General features: G+C 42.0%; 1 pseudogene; it reads left to right on the forward strand.

The window, feature by feature from the left end:
- The first annotated feature begins 2735 nt into the window (after positions 1–2735).
- LOC147631907 (dammaradiene synthase pseudogene) overlaps positions 2736–13750 on the forward strand; it is a 136635-nt pseudogene continuing 125620 nt past the window's right edge.

A 13750-nucleotide genomic window follows, 5' to 3' on the forward strand; every position in this document is an offset into this window, starting at 1 on the left:
AAAGTAATCTCTAACTAGCTTTGCAATCTTGTGAGCACCAAAATGGAATAATATATTCCATGTGTATATAGATTCTTCTAGCTTTGCTATTGGATGTGTCCTAGCTCAGCCGAGTGAACATAAACTAGAATACCCTATAAGTTTTACTAGTCGACAATTATGTGAGGCTGAGAGAAACTAAACCACCCATGGAAAGTGAAGGATTAGGTATGGTGTATGTGGTGAATAAATTTTGGCATTACCTATTAGCTAATAAGTTTGTTTTCTATGTTGACCATGAAGCCTTATTATACCTTGGTAATAAACCATGCCGCACAAGGAGAATCACCACAGTGGTTGTTGATCCTTCTTGAATTTGATTTTACAGTGGTTGTGAGACTTGGCTCGCATACCTAATGGTGAAGCACCAATTGGAGTAGATGATGATCTAATTGATGCTACACTATTCAAGGTTAAAGATATACCAGAGTGGAGTAAGTAAATCATTAACTTTCTAGCTAATGGTTTTTGCGTTAAGGTGAGATTGAGGAAGTCTCTAAAAGAAGTGGATCCTTACCAATTGATTGCTGGAACCTTTTATAGAAGAGGTAAGGATGACATAATAAGATGTTGCCATAGGAAGGATGAATAATTATACATCTTCGAACAAGCACACCAACAGGTAGCTAGTGGACACTTTGACAAGGAGACATTACTAGAAGAAAGATACTTCAATCCAATTATTGGTGGCCCATACTTTTTAAGGATTGTGCATTATTTGTCAAAGGATGTGAGGAGTGTAAATGATGTGTCAAACCATTAAAAAAAGGGCATGAAGTCTTTGCACCTTATCAAAGTTTTAGAACCATTTATAAAATGGAGCATTGATTTTGTGGGACCCATCAGTCCGATTGCATGTAGCACCCAAGGAAGATACATTTTAATAGATCTACAAACTATGTCACAAAATAGTTTGAAGCAAGAGATTTGAGGATGGGCATTAGAGACATTGTGGCCATAACTAAGTTTCTTTACGTGTGAACATTATTACCTATTTTGGTGGTTATCCTTGTGAAATGGTAAGTGACCAAGGAAAGCACTTTACAAATGATGTAATTAAACAACTTGCCATAATGTTCATGATTGCACATTGCAAATCCACACCATAATACCCACAAGAAAATGGTCAAGCCGAGAGTACCAACAAAGTCCTTATTTCTATACTAACTAAAACTGTTGAGGCTCAATGTAATGATTAGGAATTTAATCTCACCGTAGCTTTATGGGCTTAGAACACCTCTTACAAAGAAAACAACCAGTGCCCACACCAGTAAAATCGTTTACAGTCTCGAGAGCTCAGGCAGGCTGCAGAAGAGAGCAAAAACAACAAAACACAAACATGCATGTAGCATTAAATCAGAAATACACCTCACAGATGCATAAAGATCAAACATCAAATCAGAAATACACCTCACAGATGGTAAACACTATAGATCAAACATCAAATCACCTCAAAGATGCGTAAAGAAACATACCTATCACCTGTGTAACCTCTTCACTTTTGTGGCCAAGAACGAAAAGCACAAGAACAATAGAGAGAAAACAACCAGTGCCCACCAGTAAAATCGTCTACAGTCTCGAGAGCTCAAGCAGGCTGCACAAGAGAGCAAAAACAACAAAACACAAACACGCATGCAACATCGTACGCTTCGTGCTCAAGACTCAGGAGTCAGGTCACAGGCGATGCATGCAAGGCGGTCCGCTCCATAGTACTGCAGGAAGAGTCAGGCATCGGGAGCTTATTACGATGGGCCACGACTGAGGAGGAAGAGCATCTGGGATAGGCTGGGAATCTGAATAATTTCATGTGATTGGCCACTCAACACCGCAGATAAGAGCCAGGTTCCATTGTATGAACCCTAAAGTTTAAACTTTAAACCGCCCTTATAAACTAATAAGTAATGACTATTATTATACAATGTATTAACTAAACCAAAGCCCTAGTATGAACGAACCCGGATCATACATACAACTGCAGGGATATATCTTTTGGTTTATTTTCAAGGATATATTTTTTCTAGTCTGGATTCCACGTACCTTCTTTTTAATATTACTACGGTTTCTGTTCATACGTATGGATTCCACGTACCTTCTTTTTAATATTACTACGGTTTCTGTTCAACATTTCAATAGACATATGCCTAATTTTTCTTTTAACTTTGAGGATTTCTCCATGCAATCCTGCAATGATAGGCATGTTTGCCTAATTTTTCTTTAACTTTACAGATTTTTCCATCCAATCCTGCAATGATAGGCATGTTTTTCTAGTACCCTAGCAGTTGGGTTTAATGAAACCTTCTTTTTTATTTAGATGATTTGATTGAAGCCGTTTGGATAGCGTGTCATTTGAGAACCTTAGTAAGCTTAGTAAGCTATGGAGATGCAGAAGAGCAGTGAGTGGATAGCGTGTTTTCAATCCACGTTTTATGAACATTTACAGAATATATATATTGACATTTACAGAATCTTTCAGAAAATGTAAAACTTTTCAGGTTTCCACATTCCACTTTTGGATAGTTGAAAATCGAAAGTAGAAACTAGTGGTCTCTCTCTTCTGCAACTTGCAGATCAGACCGATGAGATTGAATTAACTTTATCATTATTTAACAATATTCTCTGTAATTATTTGTCTTATTTAAGAATATTTCTTTATAATTATCGATTGGATTGTGCATATATATTTCTAATCTAGAAATATGCTTGTTTCTTTCCAATCTTACTCCATGCTGTGTATGAAGACGCTCGGGCATATAGAAATATAACACCTGGACATTTTAGTTATTAAGAAATTAAAACATTCAAACGTCGTGATTTGAAACGACATACTGAAGCGACGAACTATCGCTATGTATCCTGCCGATTAAGCAAAGTAAACACGCATTTGTTTTGTATCTCAAGTGTCTCTGAAAACACCTTGTGAGCACACACAGTTTGTATTTTTCTACATGGTATCTCGCACAGGCTAGGAAGCCAATCAACGCCAAGAACATATACGGAGCGCTGCAGGTTGACACTGATCCGGACAGTAGTCACCCATGGCCCAAGCCGCAGCAGCCTCTTGAACTTATAAAGTCGATAAATTGACCGACACTAATTATCAGCCATGGAAAATGACCATGGAGCTTCTTCTGCAGAAAATGGACCTACTTGCCGTTGTCAACGGAACCCAAGTTATGCCCGATCCAACGGTTGCAGCCAATGCGCAAGCCGTCACGGATTGGAGGACCAAAGATCTGAATGCACGATTAGAACTGTTTCTTCACATGGAAGACAGTCAAAAACAGGCCGTCCGAACACTAACAACATCCACCAAATCTGGACACAACTTCGTGAAACGTATGAGCACACAGATGTCTCCTCACAAGTAGCGAACTTAAAAAAATTAATGCAACTCTCTATGACCGAGTCTGATGATGTCTCCAAGTTCATCCAGTCTTGGCGGACATCTATGGATGATTTAACATTGTCCGAACTCATCCTTCCTCAGAATGTTCAAGCCATTTGCCTGTTAGCCGCCTTGCCCCCGTCCTGGCAACCTTTCATCACAACGAAGGCGAATCAAGCCAATCTCACTATTCCTTCTCTAGTACCCACCATTATTCAAGAACAGGCTATGCGCACCACGATGGCTTCAACGTCATCGGGATCTACCACCACTCTTGCGATGTATTCTACACCACAATCACGTTTTCGTCGCACACAGGGTCGATCCAATCGAAACTCATCTTCATCACGATCCAATATGGAACGTTTTCGTTCCTCCTCCACACGTCGTTATGGTTCCAAGCCACATAATAATCCTAATCTTCGCCTTGCCAAACCACATTGCTGCATATGCAATCGGATTGGCCATAATTCACGTGACTGTTGGCATAATAAAGCGAACAAAGGGAAAACACCCTATCGCTCAGGTCACGCCAACTATGTCTCTGATTCAGGGACGGAATCTGAGAACGTGGTAGAAGAGGATGATAATTCGGTGGTATCCGATACATCTTTGGTTGAGGATGCCTTCCTTGCATTTTCTGCCTCACATCAACAATCCGATTCAGCTGAATCCACCTGGATCCTTGATACTGGGGCTACTTGTCATTTGACATCCCGCAAGGAGTGGCTTCACAATTATCGACCTCTTACAATTCCAGTTGATATAAGATTTGGTGATAATGGTACTCAAAAAGCCATTGGAGTCGGCAGTGCGAATGTCGAACTCTCAGATGGGAATCTCGTTATCATTGATCAGATCTACTATGTTCCATATATCGCAAAGAACCTCATCTCCGTCAGTAAGGTGACAGGCCCAGACACCTTTGTGCAGTTTCACCACACTCACTGTTCAATTCATCATCGTCTTCCTAGCGGCAAAAAATATGTTGTTACCTGCCCCCGGTATGGCCGTTTGTACTTCCTTGGTCGCACAACACTTCCTGCCCATGAAGTCTACAGTGCCGTCCATAATCCTGCTCAACCCTATAAAACGCTACTTTGGCACTATCGCCTTGGTCATCTGAACCATACCACAATGAAATACATGTCCAAGGAGAGATTGGCCTTGAACTTCCATCTTCCACAATCTAGCCGTTTTTCCTTATGTGAAGGCTGTATCTACGGGAAATTATCTAATACTAAGTACCCGACTCACACTAAAGCTACGACAGCACCGCTCCAACTAATTCACACAGATATATATGAATTACCTACTCCATCTCTTTCTCGCAGCCTTTACTTTCTTACCTTCATCGACGATTACACGAGGTTCACAATCTTATCCTTTTTGAAAGATAAGGCCTCTGCCACGGTCTTACGGGCTTTCCAGACTTACCGTCATCTTGTTGAGAACCAGTTACCCTATACCATCAAGATGCTACAGTCTGACAATGGTGGTGAATATGCCTCGGCTGAGTTCCGAGACTCCTGCTATCAACACGGCATCAAGCAACGCTTTACTATTGCTCATAACCCCCAGCAAAATGGGATTGCTGAGCGAAAGAATCGTACACAAATGAATGCCGCTCGTAGCATGCTGAAGGTTGCTGGGCTCCCACCTTCATTCTGGGAGGAAGCAGTCTCTACCGCATGTTACTTGCAGAATCGCATCTACTCACGAAGTGTTGGTGCCATTCCCTATACTCTTTGGTTTGGCCGTCAACCTGATTACAAGCGACTCCGTGTTTTTGGTGCAACTGCCTATGCCTTCATACCTTCCCCAAATCGCCGAAAGCTTGATGACCGTGCCCTCAAAACAATCTTTGTTGGGTACGGAGAGCCTCACGGGGTCAAAGGCTACCGACTATATGATCCCGCACGGAGGCGCTTCTTGTTCTCTCGCACCCTCATCTTTGACGAAGAATCACTCATCTCGACTGCGACTACACAACCTCCTCCTGAAGATAGAACATCTACCTCTGCTCCACCTTCACCCGCGACCGCCCCCTGTGAACCCCAAACCTCCACGAAAGAGACCCATTCGATGGTTACTTGGCGGGCTCCCTTTGATCCACTGATTCCTGTGGTGCCACCACCACCGATCCCAGCAGCAGTCGCTCCACCATCCCCACCGATTCAGACAACTCCGCGAACACCTGCTGTCCGTGTCCTGCATCGCTCGACAGAACACGTCAGCCCACTAGCAGTCACCCAACGTCCACCGTGGAATCCCACGGGGCGTTCTTCCCACACGCGTCGGTCCCTAACTGCCAATCTACATGCCAACCGTGCCATGTATGGTCCATCCCCTCCGTCTGCACCTGCTACCTCCGATATACCCTCACCATCCAGCGATTCCTCTCTCATTCCTCCTTCTTCCCCTACATCTGCCCCTGCGAAACGCACTAGAGCCCTCGCAGATCTTTATAATACTACTACACGACTCGATGCACTCTTGGCTCAGCACGACCTTGCATCGGAATATGCTTTCTCAGCCGTTTCTGAGGCATCGACCTTTTCACTTACGGAGGAACCCATCTCAGTTGCATCTGCACTTGACGGACCTAACTCTTCCCAATGGTGGTCTGCCATGCAGTCTGAATATGATTCGTTGGTTCAAACCAGGACCTGGACTCTCGTACCGCCTCCACCTGATCGTCATCCGATCAGCTGCAAATGGCTTCTTCGCCATAAACTCAAGCCCGATGGCACGATCGCCCGTTACAAGGCCCGATTGGTGGCGCGTGGTTTCAGTCAAGTCCCTGGACTTGATTACCATGAAACATTTTCTCCTGTCCTTCGTATGGCCTCCTTCCGGATATTGCTTGCACTTGCCACTTTACATGATTTGGAATTATATCATCTTGATGTGCAGACAGCATTCTTACATGGAGACCTTCCGGAGGAGCTATACATGGAGCAACCACCATACTTTGTCAATCAAGATACTCCCCATTATGTCTGCAAGCTGCAACGATCTCTATACGGACTTAAACAGTCTCCTCGCTTATGTTTTGTATAACACCTTGTGAGCACACACAGTTTGTATTTTTCTACAGGGCACGAGGTCACGAATCCGGTGATGCACAGGGGCCTGCTCGCTCTAAAAGACTTCTCAATGGAGACGGCTAATCAGTACTGGGTGCAGACGTACGTGTCGCCTGTGTGGGACACGGCGCTTGTTGTCAGATCGCTGGTTGAGTCCGGGATGCCACCTGATCATCCGGCCCTGCATGGGCCGGGGTGGCTACTCAAAAAGCAGATTACCCAGCATGGAGATTGGTCCTTCAAGAATAACTTCGGCTTCACGGGCGGCTGGGCATTCGAGTTCTTCAACAGATGGTACCCCGACGTGGACGACAGCGCGGTTGTCGTCATGGCCCTGGACGCCCTCAAACTCCCCAATGATAGCGTCAAGCAAGGGGCCATTGCTCGCTCCGTCAAGTGGATCACCTCCATTGCCGGCGGCTGGGCGGCCTTCGACAAAGATAATGACCAGGTCTGGCTCAACTCCACCCCTTACACCTCCGATGTCACCGCCAGAGTCCTGGAAATGGTAGGCAGATTAAAGCACGGCAGCTTCAACGCTCCTTTGCCGCCCCCGGAGTCCCTCTAGAGGCCTCGTCTACGTCAGAAAAGAGCAGGAGAAAAAAGGCTGCTAGTTCGGAAGATGGGGCGTGCTGGTTACATTATCTGCCGTGGCACCCTCCACTCATGAAGAAGAAATCTCAAGAGGAGCCAAATGGCTAGTTCAAGTGCAGAACACTAACAACAGTATAGGAGATGGAGGGTGGGGTGAAACATGCTACAGCTACAACCACCCTGCCCTCAAAGAGCAGACCGGTCACCGGATATGCAAGCACTCCTTCTCAAACCGCATGGGCAGTTATAGGATTATTGGCTGCAGGAGATGCTCTATGCTCTAGGAAAAGGCTGAGGATAAGAAGCAAGCCCCGCCCCCGCCCCCCCCCCCCCCCCCCCCCCCCTAGCGGGGGGCCCGGCAGAGAAAAGTACCATTACAACAACGTTATGTACCTTTTCAAAAAGGTGTTCTCCAACAACTACCGGTGGATAGAGCTGAAATATGGGTACTGTGTTGTGCACGTGGCTTCGAAACTTAAATTGCACAACCATTTACCCTACACATCCTATATGATCACACTCACATGCTATATGATTACACTTGAGTGTGCTTATACATGCAGGTTCTCCCACACCCTCATTTTTACATGAGGGCGAGGTCCACACTTAGAGAAAAATTCTAAGTGTAAGTGCCTACATGTGGCCTCAATGGGAAAGTGTTAACACAAGTACAAGCACCGAAATTTTTTTTTGGCAACCCACAAAAATCCGGCCGAGAAGTGGCTCCACCAAGGGGCAGAAAAGACAAGGGGAGGAGCTTGGGATTTATCCTCAGCCAAAAAGGTAGATTTTATTGAACACGGAGTCACATACCTCTTAACCACCCAAAGAAAAGATGGGTCTTGGTACGAGGCTTCATTCACAAGAACAGAATTTCCTAGTCATTTCCACCTCAGGTGTCACTTCTATGCCCAACATTTCACTCTTACGGCTCTTGCACGATACCGTTCTTGTCTGCTTCAAGCTAAGAAAATTATGCCTTCATCCTCTTGAAAGGCTAGAACTAGCTTTTCTTGCATAGCTATATTTCACACCTGTTATTATTTCGAGCATCTTTCCATATATGATCCCCTTCAAAAGCCACCCTTCTAGAGCTAGGAGCTCTATTCTCTCTCTACTCTTTGAAAAAAATAAAACTTTCACAATTTAGAAAAGAGGAAAAAAAAATAGAACCATAGATATTCTTTATTTTTGTTGACAAAGAGAAATATATTAAAAGTGGCATTTATTACACTTTCATGTGATTATAATACCAGTTTTTTTTAACAAAGAAATATATTCTAGCATGCAGTTATGTTCGTAGATGTGATGCAAGGATCTTAGGCATCACTTCTTCACGCCACACATAAAAGAAACAGAAGGGCACAGGGTTCCTAGACATCCTTTCTATTTGTTTATCGAACTGTGGCTGTAGTTGCAGCAGCGTAAGCACACTTCATTTATTGTGCCGACGATTAGGAATGGCCAAATTGCTATGTTCATTAACGCATTGCACCACATGATGCCTTGCAAATAGGGAGCCAAAGGCATAAGCGAGAAGGGAGGTCGATGATGGAAGAAAATGCAATAGTAGGCATGCAGATGTCATTTTAGTTTCTTTGTTTTTTGATGTTTTTCGTTCCAAGGAAACCAAAAAAAGACATCAAATAATTAATAGAATGTCTTTTTTTTCACTCATAGGCTCCTATCCATGCTATCCATGCCTCCGCTCTCATTATCTTGCCTTTGGTACTCCCATCTAGCTTTAGTTGAAGTTTAACAACTCAATAACACACATTTTATGGTGACTAATAGCCCATCCAAGTGAGCTTCTTCTTGATTAGTTACAACGATCGTAATATTATTGTTACTTACAACGATCGCAATATTATTGTTTAATGTTGAGCTTTATACACTCTAGTTAAAGGAAATGAAACTCAATATTTGACTTTTCTTACATAGCTTTTCGTGGCACCACTATGAGGGCATAACTGTGTCCACAACCATGCTTCAATAAAGGAATTTTGGAGTTTTAAAATTCCTGTGTAGATATATATGCACACATTCGTACATATAGCCATGGGCATAACCGCATGCATAGAGCAAGTTCGGGTAATCACACATCACACCCATTGGACACCGGCGGATGGGTGTGATGTGTGTTGCCACCCATTGTTTTTTTGCATAGTGCCGAAGGAGCCCTCTATGCAAAAAAAGAACGGGTTTGGATAGGATGTCATACCTATCTGGCATCCGATGGAGGTGAAATTTTGTGAGTGGGTGCATGGGGTCGCTCTCCCCCCACTTGCAGAGTTTCACCCCCTAGTGTGATGGTGTGTTGCTACCCGTTTTTTTTGCATAGTGCCCAGCGAGACCCTTTACGCAAAATATATGAGTGGGAGGGTGGGGGGAAGAAACAGATCAGATTTTCTTTTGTCTCCCCCCCTTTCTTAAAGAGAATGTGGGGGAGAGAGAGAACTTGAGTTCTTTGCATGCAAACACACACAAAAGAAAGCAAAACACAAGAGAGATAGATGGTTGAATTTTTTTCTATCTTCTTCTCTTCTCTACAACCATATAACTAAAAGATAAGAGTACATACTATAAGGGAATGTACTCTCACATAATAACATACAATGGTCAGTCCATAGTGTGAACTCGACTATATGAGTAATGCCACCCGCTCTTTTTTGCATAGTGCCCAACGGGACCCCTGTTACGCAAAATATATGAGAGGGAGGGGGGGGAAGAAACAGATCATATTTTCTTTTCTCTCCCCCCCTTTCTTAAAAAGAATGCGGGGGAGAGGGAGAACTTGAGTTCCTTGCATGCAAACACACACAAACACACAAAAGAAAGCAAAACACAAGAGAGATGGATGGCTGAATTTTCTTCTATCTTCTTCTCTTCTCTACAACCATATAACTAAAAGATAAGAGTATATACTATAAGGGAATGTACTCTCCTCTAATAACATACAAGACAATATTAGATAATTTAGAAAAAATCTCATACTTTGGGAATTACCTTTTCAACATAGTTTTGGCCATATCTTGAGCATATTAACTCCAAATTTGTCAAACATTATAGATTTAGATCCTACTCTTCAAGATCTTTCTAATGATATGTCACATGATGGGGTTTTGACAAAAGCTTGGATAGGTTCACCATGATCCCATTTTTCAAATGGGAATGGAATTTTTCCCAAATTATCTAATATGGTGTTATACAATCGTCAGTCCGCCATAGTGTGAACTCCACTATATGAGTTGGCACTATAACTATGCCATAACTCTAGTACTCCAAGGTGGCTATCACACAGCTTGTCATCCACTAGTGGCATGTCAACCATAATCTCACCAACCATGCCAGTGCCATAAGTGCAAAAACTGTCACAAAGGCGGACCGTCAATGTCCCCGCACCACTAGTTGAGCTCGATATCTGAATACTCCCCCTTGAGCTTAACTCCACACACTACACTCCAAGTAATCTCCTAAATTTATGGAGCTTACTATACTTGGATAACATGTCCAAGCCATATTGCCTCTGTAAGTAATAACAAAATGTCATGAGGTGATCTCACCACCTCTATGTCCAAGAATTACTATAGCTAAGCCAAATCCTTTACCTCAAACTTCTACTTCAAAATCCTCATGACATCATGTATGTCAGCATTACTATCATCTAGTGACAATCAAGTCATCTACGTAGATGACTAATAGCATGATCTCTCTATCCGTCTTTTTCACATAAAGTGAAAAATCTACATTAGATATCTGAAATCCAATGGTAACAAGATACTCCCTGATCTTGTTTGACCATGCTCTGGGTGCCTACAGCTTCAAGCCGTATAGGACTTTATATAACTTGCACACAAAATCTAGGTATGCATCACTCTCATAACATAGTGGCTACATCATGTATACTTTTTCTTGCAAATCACCATGCAAGAAGGCATTCTTTATATTCAGATATCTGATGTAAAGGCTAACCCTTTTCTTACAGCCATAGTAATAACAACTCTCATGGTTTCCATTCTTGTAATCGGACCTGAATGTCTCCTCATAGTCAACGCCGTAGGTCTGCACATAGCCCTTGGCATCCAATCTCACCTTATACCTACTCACTGAACAATTTGTGTTATTCTTGACCTTATACACCTACTTACATAATTGCCTTCTTTTCCTTATAGGCAAAGGCACTAACTCCCATGTTGCATTTGCATCCACCCAATGCTGCCATCTCCTCATTCATGGCATCTTCCCATTTTATTTCGAAGTACTTGCTCAAAATAGGTGGGCTCCAAATCCTATATTCCTTTGACCATGTAAGCATAATGATAGGTTGTATATCCATCATATCTCAACCTCTTAATAGGGTACCTAACCCTCATAGATGTGCATACACATGGACCATTGCCAGGTGTCCTCAAAACAACCTTTATTCTCCTTACACTAGGAGTAACCATAGATAGAAGTCGAGCACCTCATCAAGGCTTTACTCAAAGGAGCCACTAGAGTCACCATCCACCTATGAGTGACCTACTAACAGTTCATTAGTAACAAAAGTTTGATCTACCTTTTCCTTCCCTTTGCGTATGATACATGTGTGTCTACAGTTCTCCTCAACCTGCCTGCACTACAACAAAAACAGGGTTTAGTGATGGTTATAGTGTGGCTCTTATAAAAGGATCTAGAAAAGTATTAGGGTGTAAGTGCCGCTATATACATTGCTATTTCTATGACACTATATCCCACGTTATAACCACTACTTTATTCCATGTTATTTTCGCCACTTACTGACGCTATTAAAAAACATTAGCGTCGGTATTTTTGCTGCTCAACAATGTTGTTAAAACATCAGCGATGCTACTCCCTCTATGGTTAGGGTTTGTAATATACATTAGGGTTTGCTCCTGTGTGTGTGTCTCCTCTCCCTCTACCTGTTTTTCCCTCCAGCCCATTAGAAGAACTCGGAGCTCATTTTGGGGCCCTGTAAGAAATTCACTATTTTCTTATTTATCTTACTCTTAAACTACGTAAAATAGTCACAACAGGTCCAAAACCGTCAGTTTGAGGTAATAAATATACTGTTGCTCACAAACAACGAGGTCTTATCATTAAAAGCTTTGAGAAGATACCTTTTTTATAGGTTTGGCTCACACGTATGAACGATTCTTTTGTCAGTATTACATAACTAATCTCTCTCATTTCGAATTTAAAAATGTTTAGCGCCTTCTTCAACTCTCAAACAAAACAATATATAGTAAGAAAGAATACATCGCATTGTGTTGCGAAACATGGCAGAAGGAGAAACCAGTAGGAAACGACTTCATCATTTCCATGTCGACTTGGAACAACAGTATGCACCGATATTGAAGCGCCAAAAGAGTTTGCATCTATGCACTGAGCAAAGAGACATGCTGCGGAAAGGAGGTTTGCAGCATATAGACTTGTGGTGTGACGGAGGCATCTATCCAACATGCATCATTAGAAATTCAACACCTCCATTCTCTAATCCAACAACTCTATTGAAGTTTGTAGGCAATGGAGTAAATGGATTGTATGGATACATCTCAGCTCAATGTGCTAATGCAAATATGTATAAGAATTTATATCTACGAGAGGAGGCAAGCAAAAGGCAAGATAAGATAGAGTGTGTGGCATTGAAGCAACTTCTAGAAAATGAGAAGGAAGAACATAAAAAGACAAAGGCAATGCTACTGAAAGCGAGGAGAAAAGGCACTGTATTAGGAGAGAGACTACAAAATAGAAAAATCCGGAACATTGCAGAGTTGAAGGCTGGCTCTGGAGGATGTAAGCGCAGAATTCAAAAAGCAAGGTATGACGATATATTATTGTTAACTTCCATTAATGAGCCAAATTGTTTAAACGAATGAAGAGTTCCCAAAAATTTCAATGTAAATCAATGAACTTTTAAAGGTGAGTTATAATTGTCTCATTGTATAATTGTAGATGTGTTTCTTTCTTGTTGTAGGGAAATTTTAAGGATTGGTGAAGTAAATGAAAATTCCAATCTTGTTCCAGTGAAGCAAATAAAAGGTTTAGTCTCTAAAGTTGTCGTGCAGAGCTTGATAGATGAAAAAAAGTTCAAAAGGGTGAAACGTGATGCTGTCGAAAAGTTTATATCAAAAAGTAGAGTTGATGTTGAAAAAATTCAAGAAGCCCTAGATATGAGTGGGGTGAGTAGAAAAGGATATGCTTCAATCTTTAACATCGTTTCTTCTACTCTCAAAGATCATCAGATAAAACGTGTATTGTTACCCACCCCAGCAGTAGTGTGGCACCAAAGAGGTCTTCTAAATCAAGAAATAAATGACTTCATTGGACAATATTTACATATCAAAAATGTATATGAAGGGGCCAAAGGAAGGACTATATATGATCCTTTGAATAATATTTTTGTGGAGCTGCAACAATTACAGAGAAGAATGGTGGAGTTTTATAACATCACACTTGAGGAATGTAAAGGAGTTTTAAAGTTTGTTGTTAAGCTTGACGAATGTGAAATTGTAAAGGAAAAGAAGATAGAAAGAGTGACTATTACCTTGATGAATCGAGCACTTGATCCATCAATCACAAAGGCCAGTTCAAAGAACTTTAGCGTTCAATCAAAAAAACATGTATAGTGCTTGGGATCATT

This window comes from Cibotium barometz, chromosome 14 (genome assembly GCF_041138505.1).
Source record: "Cibotium barometz isolate CiBa-2024 chromosome 14, ASM4113850v1, whole genome shotgun sequence".
Classification (NCBI taxonomy): domain Eukaryota; kingdom Viridiplantae; phylum Streptophyta; class Polypodiopsida; order Cyatheales; family Cibotiaceae; genus Cibotium; species Cibotium barometz.